This window comes from Triturus cristatus, chromosome 1_1 (genome assembly GCF_964204655.1).
Source record: "Triturus cristatus chromosome 1_1, aTriCri1.1, whole genome shotgun sequence".
Classification (NCBI taxonomy): domain Eukaryota; kingdom Metazoa; phylum Chordata; class Amphibia; order Caudata; family Salamandridae; genus Triturus; species Triturus cristatus.
In genome coordinates, this window is record NC_140579.1 from 565,623,154 (window position 1) to 565,639,035 (window position 15,882).

The 15,882-nt window shown below is 44.3% G+C and overlaps 1 long non-coding RNA gene across 1 annotated transcript; it reads left to right on the forward strand.

The window, feature by feature from the left end:
- The first annotated feature begins 4,416 nt into the window (after positions 1–4,416).
- LOC146870639 (uncharacterized) lies at positions 4,417–15,621 on the forward strand. Its single transcript, XR_014959424.1, has 3 exons — positions 4,417–4,534; positions 14,076–14,442; positions 15,170–15,621. It is a non-coding gene; the product is annotated as an uncharacterized LOC146870639 (long non-coding RNA).
- Positions 15,622–15,882: the final 261 nt, after the last annotated feature.

The following is a 15,882-nucleotide window of genomic DNA, read 5'->3' on the forward strand; positions in this document are numbered from 1 at the left end:
TTGAACTATCGCTAGCATTTCATGATTGGTTTGAAGAAGCAAAAAAGCAAAAGCACGGGTCTCAGGTCCGCGGAATGAAGCCAATCTAATTTTGGCTACCAAATTAGCAATTTGGCTGGCAGAGTTAGGGTTTCTGTCCCTAAAATCACTCCTCCTCCTGTACCTTTTCCTCAGTTAACCAAACCAATAGAGGCAGAAGAATTAAAAAAGGAAGAGTATATCCATAATTTACTTGGTTTCCCCATGCTGGCTGAAGGGTCCGTGATTGCTCCTGTGGTTGCACCTAAAAACAAAGCACCACTGGCTGCTCTGCTTACAGGGAGGGATACAAGAAGATAGCGCACAAGCAAGAGCAGTTGCTGTGTATGAAATGAGACAAGCAGCAGAGGACAGTGCATAGTGCGTGAGACAAGAGATTGACTTTGCGACTCTGAAAACTAGTCATGGTGCTCGTTCACACCAGGCATAGGTAAAGCTCCCACCTGAGTGGAAACAAAAATCCCAATAAAGTGTGATACAGTGTAAGGCACAAAGGAGCCTACCAATTAAGCTTACTCTCCTTCAAGCGATGCAATGCAGTGGCTGAGAATCTAGGTTTCCCCTCAGAGAATACAACAGGCCCGGATGGAAAATAATTATGTGAGAGGTCGCAACTGCATCATGAATTCCCTTATTCCCATTGATCAGAATGACCCCTATGTAAAGTGCACCATTAATAGGATGCCTACTTCATGCCTCATTAATATCTATGCTAATTGTCTGCCTTCAAATCCTCCAAATTTCGTTCCATACCTCTATCTGGCTTGTCCAACAATGGAGTTGGCATCTCCAATTAGAGAGAACTTCACCACATTTCAGACCCTGTTCCTGTTACCCTAGGTCCCATTCAATATTGATAAACATGCTTTCGTATTAAACCCCATATCCCGTGCAAACCTGTTGCCAAAAGACCTCCTTTACAAATTCAACTGCCCTGTTTACAGTACTAAAGATGTTTTTTTCTTCAGTGAATTTAAGATCCTTTTCATCTTCCACCAACCCAGGCATCATCACAGATGAAGATGCTGGAGGTGGTGGAAGATGAAAATTATCTTAAAAATCAACAATATTTAATCTTTATGGCTATGGCTGTGGCAAGACTTTGCATTGTGTTAGATTTGTTGAAGCCAGATAGACCTAGCTCTGAAATGTGGAGATCTAGGTTTCTTGTAGTTTATAATATGGAAATGTCTCTGTGTAAACTTAAAGGGCATAGAAGACGTCGGCAGGGGGAAAAGCTTTGGACCCTGGTAACATGAAATGGTTGGAGGGGTGATCAGGTATGATTTTATCAAGGGATGGACTATTTAAAAAAAAACACTGCCCCCTCTGTATATATGGAATATATACTGCACAAGCACTTTTCTTTTTATGAGTAATTATCGAGTTTCTATTTATGAAAGTATAATATGTGAAAAGGAAGTAATTAATTTATTGAGTATGAAATCTATATCCTAATAGGTTTGTATAATCCTGTCTTAACAAGTGGTACAGTGAATGCTTTATTAAATCAAATAAAAATATTAAAAAAATAAAGATGTTTTTTTCTTGACTGTTCTACTGCATCATGAAGAGAAGGTTTGGCCATCATTTATGAATCAGATTTGTCTGCTAATAATTGCTGTTCCAATACTTCTGATGAACTTACTATGCTGCTTGAAAAGGTTCCTTTTAAGTGGTGGTCCAGACTAGGTGCAAATGATGACAGCTACGTTGGGGGGTGTTGAAGCCATCAACATTAAAGTAACACATTTGAGAAAATACATTGTTTCTACAAAACTTTTTCTGTCCTGAAGATAAAAATTGAATTTGACCCATGATTTCCACCTTCAAGCCTACTGTCAGTCGCTGTAATATGCCCATATTCTCCTACATAAAGGTGGGAAAAGCTAATGTGTAACATCTTTTTCATGATCACTGCACTATCAATAGAATGATGATTCACAACTACCCAGTAGTCCTCAATACAGCCAATATAGGGTGACCAACCGTCCGTAAATTTCACGGACAGTCCGTAATTTCGGCCGTCTGTCCGTTGTCCGTGAAGGATTCTTTAACGGACGCCATTTGTCCGTAATTTTAACCGGGCACTGGTCGCACCACCCTAAAGCCGTCACAGCTTCCACCCACCTCCCTGCTTGACTCCGATGCTGGTGAGGTCTGGTGTAACAGACTCCGATGCAGTACCAAAGATCAGATATCCAGCAGCATTGGAGAGGCACAGCGGGATGGCAACCCTCACACCTTCAGCCCTTGATGAGCTGTTAAGAGGTGCTTGAAGGAGACTGAGAGGGAGGGGCTGCAGCTTAGGAGAAGGGGCATCTATTCAGATGCAAACAGCCCTGAATGCCTCATGTCTCTGCAATTTAGAGGGGCTTCACAAATTCCCTTTCTGCCCAGGGCCCCAAAAATCGTAGAACCGGCCCTGATTACACCGAGGCAGCACGTGGTTCTCTTCACAGAGCTTAATTATGGTTACTAAATTGTAAGCAAACCTTGGCTCTTCAAACATGCAGTCTATAATGTAATTAAATACAGAAATGGCACAATCGCACCCATACTGATTAACAAAGTATGGAGGACAATCAGTTAAATCAGTTCTCTTGGAGCATCTCCTGTAAGTACTGTACATCACAGTGGGGGATGGCAAAATTAACCTTTTAGAAAGAGAGCCTGTCATCTCGTTGACTTGTCCAGGAGGGGGTGAGGAGCCCTACCCCACCCTGGGAGAGACCAAGATGATACTAGAATACTGCATGCCCACCCCTGTGCCCACCCTGGTGGATCCTGTTCCCTCTCCTGTGATGGCTCCTGCCCCCCCCCAGTAATGGCTCCTGTCCCCCCATGTGGTGGCTCCTGTCCCCCCACCCCCGCCTGTGATGGCTCCTGTCCCCCCCCACCCCCTCCCCCCGTGGTGGATCCTGTCTCCGCCCTGGGTGGCTTCTGTCGCAGTCCTGGAATGGCTCCTGCAGCGAGGGTGAAGTTCTTGATGGGCCTCTTCTCAAAAAGGCTCAGCTCAAAATTAATATGAAAAGGTGAGTGAGTAAGTGAAGGGATGGGTGGATGGCTGGATGAATTAGTGAAAGGGTGAATAGATGAATGAAAGAATGAATAGATGGATAATGAGAGAGGATGGATTGATGAGTGAGTGGAAGGATGGATGAGAGAAAAAGGTAAATAGCTGGATGTATGGGTGGAAGGGTAGCTGGGTGGGTAAAAGGGTGGATGGATGAGTGAAAGGATGGATGAGTGAAAAGGTGGATGATGAGTGAGTGAGTGGGTGGATGGATGAGTGAAATGATGGATGGATTTATGAATTGATAAGTGCAAGGGTGAATGGATGGACGGATGAGTGAACGGGTGGATGTAAGGATGGATGAGTGAGTGAAAGGGAGGGTAGGTGGACAAAAGGATGAATAGATGAGGGAAGGAGTGAAAGGATAAATGGATGAGAGAAAGGATGGATGAGTGATAGGGTCAATGGATGGATTCATGAGTGGATGAGTAGATGGATGGGTGGGTGGATGGATGGATGGATGGAAGGAAGGATGATTAAGTATAAGGGTTGATGGAGAGAGAAAGGGAGGATGGATGGATGACTGAAAGGGTAGAAGGATGAGTGACTGGGTGGATGAATGAGTAAGTGAAAGGATGGCTGGATGGGTGAACGGGTAAATGGCTGGATGGATGGGTAGAAGAGTGGATGGATGAGTGTACAGATGGATAGGGTGAAAGGTTGGATGGATGGATAATGGATGGATGAGTGAAAGGATGGATGAAGGGATGGATGAGTGAAATGATATATGGAAGGATACATGATGGATAGGTTTGCAAATGGTTAAATATGTTTGGATATGGCTGGGTGACTTATATACTATTGCGCGACCTCCTCTGATGTGTCTGTAAAACCTACCTATTGTCCTGAAGTTTTGTCCTGAATTTTGACCTCCTGTCCTGAATTTGTGTCCTGAATTTTGACCCTTTGTCCTGAATTTTTACACTCACTGTCCTGAATTTGCACCAATGCCAGTTGGTCACCCTAAGCCAATATCATTTCCTGCATCCCAACCACAGACCAATGGTTTACAGTGATGGGTCTTTGTTCTGCCTTCCTTTCTATCCCCATTTACAAAGAGAGTCAACACTTCTTCGTGTTCTCATTTAGCAGGTCTCAGGTATCTGTTACCCACCTACCTCAATTGAACGCGGACACCTCTTCCGACCAGCTGGAAAAACAGGCGGGACCTGGAGAAGATGCGCTGCAGTCTACCGGGAGCTGCGGGCATGGTGGCCGGGAGGACAAGACGACTGTAATCCGGAAATGAGCGGAAGCAACTACAGTTCCCAGAAACCTGTGCGGCGTGTCACGCGCGCGCACAGGAGATGATGTCGATCGGTATGAAAGCTGGCACTCAAAGAGAAACCAGTGCAGATTTTTCCTGTTTGCATGGAACGCCAAGGACGTAGGAATTGGTGTTGCTGAGTGTCCTGTGCGGTAAGGATGTCACTGACACCGCCTCCCCTGTTCCTTCCTGTGTGGCCGGTAGATGGGGCAAAGCGCTTTTTTCATTTATTTGAACCTAACCTGTGTTGAAGTGCGAGTGAACCCTAGAGGATGTGTTAGCCACGTTAGTTACCATACAGCAGGAGATCACTGCCTCTAGGGCAGATCCAGCGGCTCTGCAAGACACCGTGGACAGGTTTCAAAGAAACCCTTTCGATGCTCAGACAGGACGAAACATCGGGGGGCCTGTGGCAGTTTGGGAGTCCCCCTTTTCATCCACCGCTTACAGTGGAAGTACCCGGACCTATACCTTTGGCGGCCCCGGAACGTATTCATGGAGATGCTTCAAAGGTACAGGTCTTTATGACCCAGATATTGTTACACTTTTCCTGTAGACTCAAGGCCTTTCCCACTAAGCAGGCTAGGGTAGCATTCATGATTTCATACCTAACGGGGGATGCAGCTCAATGGGCTGTTCCTTTTATACGCAGAGATGACCCCCTGTTATATGAGTGGGATGAGTTCAGGAAAGAATTTGAGATGGTGTTCGATCGCCGAGCTGCTTCCTTTACAGCAGATAGAGAATTGTTGTAATTAAAGCAAGGCAGCAAAGATCTGGTAGTACTGATCCAGGGGTGAACCAGCCACAGATAATCCATCACCATATTCTCACCTGGGCCCATAAACACACATACACACTGACTAGTTAAACCGCTGGGGTCAAAGTTTATGTTGTTTCTTATTGCAAGATTAGTTACCTGTCATACCTAACTAATCTTTCACTGATCAAAATCTTCTTTCCTCTGGTCAATGGACCATTAGTTGAACTAGTTGATGATGAAATGACATAAATCAATATTCTTTGCAATGAAATAACCACAGACTCGTGAAAGTTTTAAGTCTTTATCTAAATTAAATTCATGTGAAACAATTCAAAGTACAATACAGTCTCCGTTACCCAAAGGAAGGAAGATTTGATTATTCAATCTAAGCAATCAAATATCATAATACTTTGTAATGACGTTGCATAGAGAGGAGAGGATAGAGAGAGAGAGACGTACATCTGCACATTCATGAAATTATAATTACCTAGGATGGTGTGAAAACCAACCCCCTGGCCAAGGAGCTGGGAAGGGTCCCCGGGAAAGATCAGGCGACAAAGGCTTCTGGACAGGAATCAGGACAGGATAGATGACCTCTCTAGCACCGATGCTGGTGTCGCACCCCTCTCTGACACTCTCTTCCTCCTTGAGATTCTTCCGCGATCTTCTTCTAATTTAAGCAAATTTAAAGTATTGGTTCTGCAATTCGATTCTTTATCAGCATTCGCTCCTTATTCCGACAGCATCCTGAGCTCTGCATCATTCAGCAAATCTCCTTGCTTTTGTGCTCTCGGACAGCATCCCAGTCTCATGTCTAATAACTAACTAAAGCTATCTCAATTATACTCTTCTATGCTCATGTACCACCCATTAATGTCTCACTATCATGGACATTTCTAACTCTGATTGGACAGGCAAGGAGGGATAATCATCACACCATGCTTATTTTTCCCAATTATTCTTTCACTTATTTGTTTAATGATCCCACCCCTTAATTTTTTATTCATTTTTCTTTATTCCCACCAGCATTCACATCATATTAGAAACAAAAGTAAAAAAACTTTGCAGGTTCACATCCATTTCTCAGGACTTCGGGGCTGGTTCTCAGGATATGTCTTGTTTTCGTCCTTGGACTGTGTTCAAGAGTCACATCACTTCTTCCACCTCTCGCATATCACGCATATGTAGAGGTCACGTGGGTTATAGACTCCAGTATCCCATAAGAGGCCCAATTACATACTAATAAGAAAGTCAAAAAGACACATGTTAATTTCAAAATAAAATGATTTCACTGTATACCACCTATCTCTACTCTAATCCCATTTAATTATAAATGCTTTCCCCACATTAGCATTAGTAAAACAGCGTGTTTTAGTTTCAGCAAAGCAGATGCTTAGCATGTCAGCTTTCAAGTGGCCATTTTAAGAGCGCCTGCGCAGGTGCAAAAGATTCCCTCCAAGCGACAGTTCGTCGTACTGCGTGGATGCAGTTGACGCATGCGCAATACAGATTCCCGCGTTAGCAGCCATTTTAGATTTCACTCGGGTTACTTATTAGTAAGACTCATAGGCAAGCTTCTTCTTTCTATTATATCGTGTGTGGTGCGTATTAATTTACACAGTACACAGTTAAGACAAGGTTATGAGTTATATGAGAGGATTGCTTCCGAGCAAGTCTCTTTTCTACGAGTCCTTGCTCCATCAGTATACATCAACGCTTTCCCACAATTAGTGGCAGAAACACAGTGGCCCGAAGAAAAAAGGGCCGCTTTGTTTTATCAAGGTCTAAAAGATGAGATGAAGGATGTATTAGCCCAAATCGATCCCCAGCCTTCTACCTGCATCGACCTTATCAACCTCACACTACGGTTGGATTACCGCATGGGGGAATGTAGAGGGGATAGGAAGAGGGTAGAACGACCACCCACTCGGCTCGACAAGAATCGAAGTGCAGGTGGGTCATCAGGGTTTGCCACTGAGCCTTTGGAAATAGGATCGGTGAGAGCGCCACTAACCCAAGCAGAAAGATAAACAAGGAGAAAGAACGGTCTCTGTATGTACTATGGAAAAAAGGGCCATTTTGTGAAGGAGTGTTTAGTTAAACCACAAACCAACACAGGGTTCAAGAAACCGGAGATCCTTGGGTGGTGTGAACGACCCTTCTATTAACCAAAAGGTAGGTCTGTCATAAGACCATTTTTTTTTTACCCATCCGTTTGATGACAGAAGAAGGATGGCAGAGAGTAGATGCCAGGCTTGATTCAGGTGCCACAGAGCTATTTATGGATGGTCATGTAGCAAAAAGACTGTGTCTTAGTTTGAAGGGCAAAGAAAACCCTGAAGAAGTTTTGGCCGTGGATGGGAAGGAATTGAGTACAGGCCCCAAAAGAAGCCAGACAGACAGTGTTGAGATGTGCTGTGGGGAAGGACATGCGGAATGTTTGAGGTTTAATATCATTCAGGCTCCACAGTATGGTGTCATTCTGGGTCTTCCTTGGTTGGTGTTACATAACCCCAAGGTCAATTGGGAAGACAAAAAGGGGGAATTCAGTAGCTCATGGTGTAAGGAGCACGTTACCCCCTCGTAGGCATTATGACTGCTAAATCGACCTAATACCCGGAGCAGTAACTCCTTGTGGGAGACTGTATGCTTTAACCGAACCTGAAAATGCCCATCTGAGAGTATACCTCGATAAGTTTCTGGAGAATGGGTTTATACGCCCCTCTAAGTCACCTGCGACCTCTCCACTTTTTTTATACCGAAAGCAAATGGCGAAAAAATAGCCTGTATTGACTTTAGAGCTTTGAGCAACGTTACAATCAAGAATAGATATCCTTTACCTCTGATACCTGTTCTTCTGGAGCAGGTTAAAGTAGCCAACATATACACACTCTTGGATTTAAAAGGAGCATATCACTTAGTGCGTGTAAGGGAAGGCGATGATTGGAAGTACGCCTTCCGTACTAGGTTTGGGTTGTACGAGTACACGGTAATGCCCTTCGGCCTGTGCAATGCCCCCGCAGCATTTCAATATTTTGTGAACAAGGTGCTGCGGGAGTTTAGGGACAGGTTTTTGGTGGCATATATCGATGATATTTTGATTTACTCCTCCACAGTCAAAGACCATTACCTACATGTTTGCCAGGTGTTTAAGGCACTTCGCCCAAATGGTCTCTACTGTAAACTCAGTAAATGTGAGTTTCACATGAGTAAAGTGGAGTTCCTGGGTGTTATGTTGTCCCCCACGTGCCAGGAAATGTCAGAGCGTAAAATACTGGTTGTTAAAGAATGGCCAACACCTACCAACGTTAGAGACATACAATGTTTTCTTGGCTTTGCGAACTTTTACCGCAGGTTTATAAGCCATTTTTCTAACACTGTAGCTACCATCACTAAATTACTAAGAAAAAATGTACCCTTCCTTTGGACCCAGAAAGCAGAGAATTTGTTTGAGTCTGAAACAAGCCTTTATTACGGCTCCCGTTTCGGCTCACCCTGATCCGGAAAGCCCCTATGTGGTGGAGGTTGACGATTCAGATGTCGCCATCGGAGCCATACTCTCACAAAGAACGTTAAACTGGAGTAAACCCGTTGACCCAGTTGAGACCGGGTAAATTATGATACCAAAGCAACAATGTCTCAACTAGTGTTTCTAGGGACAATTTTGGAAAATGTATAAATCATAAAGGAGGGAAAACGAGAGACCAAAGTAAGAAATTTGTTGTTATTATTATACAAATAGTTATAACAGCACTATAGTACAAATAAATTCAATTCAATTGAAGTAGCCAAAAATACACCAATTGTGTACTGACCGTGCTTGGTGCAAGTGATAAGTGCAGTGACACAAGTGATATATACAGTGTGAAACGGCGCAAAGTGAGAACAAACATTAATCAAGAACAAATTACATAAATATAATAGATAATTTGTTATAAAGTATTAATCGTTTGAAGGCCGTGAATTGCACTGGGATGTCGACGGCGTTTCGACCTTAGGCAATCAAGGTCTTCATCAGGACAATGGCTACAATTTGAGAAGTGCTGTTAAAGTATAAAAAAGGGAAAAAAAGTTGACAATACGTGGACAATCTAAGACATAAAAAAATATATCTGGTCACTAAGAAAAGAAAAAGTAGAGATAAGACCTCAATTGAATGAAGAAGGGGGAGAGAGGTGGAAAAAGGCAAGGGAGAAGGGAGGTAAGTGCGGAAAGAAATGGATAAGTGTGAGCGGTAGAAGACGAAAACACCGCAAGGGGAGACAATGGATGTGGGTAAGCGGGAAAAGATGAAGACACCGCAAGGGGAAACAAAGCCAAGCGTGCAAGAATGAAGGATTGACTCAAAGCAAATAAGGTGAAAATAAAAATATATCACCTGAAGTCACATAGTCGTGAACTCTTATATGGGATCAAGACAAACGCTAACAGATAGGCGTTATAGAGAAGTCTGGCGAGCACCGGGAGAACGTAATAAAGGACTGCAAAAGAAAAATAATACTTAAAATTAATCTAGTGCTGAAAACAAGAAGGCAGATGCCTTGTCCAGGCAAGAAACCAGTCAAGAGAATAGAACAGAATAACAACATTCTATCTAGAATCCACAACGAGTAGTGGGGCTACTCCAAACAGATACCTTTTTACAAAGGGTAGCACCAGGGGTGCAAATCCGCCATTGGAAAGAATGGCTAAAGAAACATCCTCAATGGACCCTGATCAAAGGATTGCCGATAAAAGGCAAACAACTGTTAGTGTCGAATACGGCCTTACGCAAAGAGGTGTTCCAGTGGTGTCATAACGCTCATAGCACAGGACACAATGGTATCGATAAAACTCTCGACAGAATATATCGTCAATTCTGGTGGCCTTCAGTTGTGAAAGATACAAAAGACATGGTTCACAAATGTGAGACGTGTGTAAAAGCCAAGGTAGAACGCGGAAAACCTCAGGGCTTGTTACAACCACCCCCTACCCCTATGGTTCCTTGGGAGACCATTTCGTTGGATTTTGTAGTGGGATTGCCCAAAGACAAAGGCTGTACAGCCATTCTAGTCGTGGTAGACTGTCTAACCAAGATGGGCCATTTTATTGCCTGCGCACAGGAACCTACAGCAGGCCAACTAGCGAAAATACTCCTGCAACAGGTGATCCGGTTACATGGTCGTCCGACTAACATCATCTCAGACACGGACCCACAGTTCACAGCCTGGTTTTGGAAGGCCTGGTGTGATGCCTTAAACATGAAGTCATCTAAATCAACCAGTTTCCATCCGCAATCAGACGGACAGACCGAGAGACTCAATCAGACTCTGAAACAGTATTTAAGGTGCTATGTCGATGAGAATTCGGATGAATGGGTGGACCTATTGTGCTTGTCGGAGGTAGCATACAACAGCGCCAAACATCAGTCAACCAAACTGGCTCCCTTCTACAACACGTATGGGTTTCATCCTCAATTCATACCTTTCATCCATCCACTGATGACTCAAAAGTTACCTGGACTGCAAAACAGAATCACCCACATACAGCAGACCTTGAAACTTAACTACCGTCACCTAAAAGAAGCCAAGATGACCTATAAAGCAAAGGCTGACAAATACCAAAAACCACAACCCCTATACCAGGTGGGTGACGTGGTATGGCTCACTACCAGAAACATTCGTGTTCGCAAATACAGCATCTTCAACCCGAAGTTTATAGGTCCTTAAAAGATCAAGAAAATCATTTCTCCTGTGGCGGTACGACTAGCCCTCACAAAGACTATGAAGATATACTCCGTTTTCCATGTTTCACTGTTGAAACCCTCCTATACACCGGTTAGAAACGGCCTTCTCCTATATGGGTGAATAATGAGCCTGAGTATGAGGTACACAAAATACTGGACTCCAAGATGAGGGGATCACAACTATGGTACTTGGTATCCTGGAAGGGATATGGCATGGAGGAGAATTTATGGGAACCAGCTGCGGGGATGCATGCTCCAAAGTATGTCCAGTCCTTTCACGATAAGTACCCCAACAAACCTGGGCCATGTCAGTGTTCCTCGGGAGAGGAATGTGCTGTTACCCACCTACCGCAAGTGAACGCTGACACCTCTTCTGACCAGCTGGAAAAACAGGCGGGGACCTGGAGAAGATGCGCCGCAGTCTACCGGGTGCTGTGGGCATAGTGGCCAGGAGGACAAGATGACCGTAATCCGGAAATGAGCAGAGGCAACTACAGTCCCCAGAAACCTGTGCGGTGCAACATGCGCGCGCGCGCACAGGAAATGACGTCGATCCGTAACGCCGAGGGCTATGAAAGCCGGCACTCAAGGAGAAACCAGTGCAGATTATTCCTGTTTGCATGGAACGCCAAGTACGTAGGAATTGGTGTTGCTGAGTGTCCGGTGCGGTAAGGGTGTCACTGACACCGCCTCCCCTGTACCTTCCAGTGTGGCTGGTAGATGGGGCAAACCGCTTTTTCATTTATTCGAACTAATCTGTGTTGAAGTGCGAGTGAACTTGCACCTTTATCACTCGACTCGAGGATATGCCACGAGTGGTCTATCTTGGCATATCTGCACGTAAAAATCAATAGTTTGGATAACCTTGGAATATACCAGGTGGTATATTATATGCTTTCTACATAACAATATCAAGTACTTTGCCAGCTGAGGTAACTGCTGTTACTAACTTGCCGGTGTGTTATTAAGCCAATAATGCACCCAAAGCTATCCTCAGAATGAACAACCATTGACTAGTATGTGTTACATGTTGTGTGATTTTTGTTCGTCCTATTATACCAAGGGGTCAGTGAGAAAATGAAGCAAAGCATTATCCTTCCTCCCTTGTGACGTGGGGCTTTACACCAACATTGGTGGGTTCTCGCTGAGTGATAAGAGTATCAATCGTGTTTGGTTAGTTGTTTGTTAAGCTTGGCCTAATCCTATGGTTTATATTCACAGTACGTTCTGAAAGAGGCTTTAGCCAATAGGAAGAGTTTTGATGACTTTCAATCATCCTTCTTGAAGCTACTGCAAGAGCTTGTTTATTTTTTCTTTACAGGTATACAGGGAAATATGCACCTCTGAGGGAATGTACAACCTATTTTAATTGTGTGCCACAAGCAGTGCTATAATAAGGTGTTTTTCTTTCCTCAGATCTCCCTCCCCGCTGTTCCCTTCCTTTCCTTCCCCCGATTGACCACCTTAAACTTCTGTGCTATAATGGCAGTTCGGAATTTAGGGTGTCAATAGGTGGACCCATTTGAGCAACAAACCGATCCTGAGAGGCATCTGAGGGACACGTGACAGTAACTCTACTATGTTGATGGTTCATGTCTAAGAGCTGATGCTAGAACTGTAGCTGTTGGTTATTCTGTGTGTACTGTATATGAAGTTGTTGAACAGAGGCACCTACCTTATGTTCATTCCGCACAAGAAGTTGAACTTGAGTCCTTGACCAGATCGGCCATCCTTGCTGAAAAAAGATGGTTACCATATTCACAGATTTGAAGTATGCTTTTGGAGCAGTCCATGATTTTTGACAATGCAGTGAGGATTCATGACCTCTGCAGGGACACCTATTAAAAATGGAAAATATGTGACAAATTTGCGGAATGCCCCTCTGCTGTCTACTAGAAGCACTGTAGTTAAATGTGATGCCCATCAACCAGTCCTAGAAGATGTGTCCAGAGGAAATGCCCTCACAGACCAAGTGACTACAGCTGCTCTTTCACCTCACTATGAGGCTACTATGTGTCTTTTAAGGTCTGATGATTTTTCAGTGCCCCCTCTCAAAGACTTACAGGCACATGCATCAACCTAAAAATAAATCACAAAAATAGCCCAATTGTGATAGCAAACTAACCTGCAGCAATGCATGAGCGCAAATCTTGCGAAAACCAATGTTTTCGCAACATAAAGAATCGGAGAATATTCTGAGAATAATTTTGCGATTCTTTAATTGCGGCTACCAAATCGCGAATCGCAATTAAAGAATCGCAAAGTAATGTATGAAAAATTGCAATTTGTGATTTTAATGAAAATCGCAATATTGCAAGTGCAAAATCAGAAGGATCACAACCGGTGGTAATAATCAGTGCAAATCAGATACAGTTGAAAGTCAACAGAAACTTACTTAAACACACACAGATTGCGCCTGAACATTTCACAATGGCAGGGCTTTACCTGATGGCGAGGAGGATGAGGCTCCAGGCAGCAGCAAACAGAAAGAGGAGAATCCAGGAGCGCATCTTCAAAGTCTGCATTACTTTACTAGGACAGACAGTGGATGAGATATTCAACAAGTATAGGCTCAATGCAGCAATGATCCATGATTTAATCAATGAATTGGATCACATTCTGCAGCGACAGACACGTAGGACCAATGCCATACCCACACATGTGCAGGTCCTATGCTGCCTGCACCTACTGGCGTCAGGCAGTTTCCAGGGGGTCATAGCAGTAGCTGGAGGTGTGTCTCAAAGCGCCCTTTCAAGAATCTTCAAAGCATTCCTTGTTGCCATGATGTCCCGGATCAACTCACACATTAGCTTCCCCACAACCGCACATGACCTCACCAAGACTAAACAGGAATTTTACCAGATAGCCCACTTCCCACAAGTCTTAGGTTGCATTGATTGCACCAATGTGGCAATATGCCCCCCTGCAGGAAATGAATACATGTATAGGAATAGAAAAGGTTATAATTCCCTTAACATACAGGTAGTATGCAAGGCCAAATACATAATAACTGACATTGTGGCGCAATACCCAGGGAGTGCACATGATTCCTATATATTTCGCCAGAGTGGCATACACACTCGTCTTGTCAGGGGTGAATTTGGAGAGGGACATCTGCTAGGTAAACATGTGTTATTAATGCTCACAGTCATTGTACGTATGCAAATGTAATATTGCCACTGACCCTTTGCTCACTTCCATGTAGGTGACAGCGCATACGCCTTGCGTAATTAACTAATGACGCCGTACCTCAATCCTGCAACTGCCAGTGAACAGAGGTATAAAGCTGCGCATATATTGACGAGGAACATCATAGAGCGCACGTTTGGGCTTCAGATGCATCCATAAAACCGGTGGCGCCTTACAATACAACCCTGAACAATGCTGCAAGATAGTAGCAGCATGTGCCATGCCACACAATATTGCCACAAAGGGAGGCATAGCAATTGAGGTGTCTGAAAGCGACTCGGTGGACGACAACCAGCAAGGACCACACCGCCATGCAGCACATGGTGCAAGCGCAGCAGAAGGCCGCAGGAGATGCATGGAAATAACCCAGAATTATTTCTAAGGTGAGTAACGATGAGACAAAACACGGATATTTGCTTGCAAAGTATGTTTATCTTAAAAATAAATTACTTGAGTGTTGAAGCACACAGCTAATGTGCCCAGTAGCACAGGATTAGCAGTTATGTACATAAATGTCTTTAAATCAAATCATGACTTGGAAGCCAGTCAAAAGTGTTGTGTCCGTCAATGGTTACTTCACCATATCTGGATGTCCGTGTACATGGCAGTCTATCGCTTTCTCCCAAGCACACCCAGACGCCTTTCAGATGCTGCCTCTTCATCCCCCATGTTGGCAGCAGAGAGGGTACTGCTGCGTGTCTTGCGCCTTTCTGCAGTGGTAACAGGCATAGACAGACTGCTCATGCTTGAGGCCTCCTCACTACCCTCTTCCAGCGTGACAGTATTTGACTCCATTGTGGCGGCTTGCATCATTTCCACTGCTTTGGTCACCTGGCCCAGTGCCTTTGCCACATCCCCACTCCAATGGGACATCTCAGTTTGCATGGTCACAGACCTGCGTGCCAGCAGTGCAGTGGATGTGGCCACCCTATTATTGGATTTTGCATACTGGTTCATGCGCTGCATCAGTTGGCGATGGTGTCTTGCCTGTGACACACGTCCGTCCTGCATTACCCTGGTCAGTTCTTTCACGCAATCCGTCAGTACTGCTATATTGTCTGCCATCTTTCCTATTTGTGCCTGCACTAAACGTGTGTTTTTCGCCTGCAGGCGCTGCACCCGGAGCATCTGTCCCTCAAGACCACCCCAGGCATCATTAGGTCGGTCCTCCAGCTGGGTGATTAGGGACCTTGCTCTACGCCGCCGGCCTCAGGGAGTGCTGCTGTGTAGCTGTGTTTGAGGAGTTGGCGTGGGCGTGGGTGTCTCTTGTGGCTGGCTGGGCACTGGTGTTACATGTGCCTCGTCCTCAGATTCCATTGTCATCAGAGTTGGGGCAGTTGCCCTGTGCCTGGTAGGGGAACGTGACTGATTTTGTGGTACCACAGGTGTGTCCGTCACTTCTAATGCGCTATTTTCCGGGGTGTCAATGAAGTCACTGCCCTCTGCATCTTCACGTTCTGCATCTGTGAGTTAAACAGTGCAAAACAGCATTAATTTCTCTTTGTGATGTCATGTCACAGAACTCATGTTTTCACTGTGAATAAATGTTTTGCTCTTACACTAATTTTGTGTCGGTTTATTCCTATTTGTGTGTTTGCCATGTAACCTGCCTGACCTGCCTACATCTCCCATAATGCACTTTGAATTCTAAGTAAAATGTGTACAGGATTTTCATTATGGACATGTGTACTGTACTGAGCTTATGTAATACTTCTCAATCAATCAATCAATCAATGAAAACTTTATTCGGATCATTGACAATCCATAAAAGTGCAAGAAAAAAACAAAACAATTGTGAAATCATACAATTAAATAATAAAATG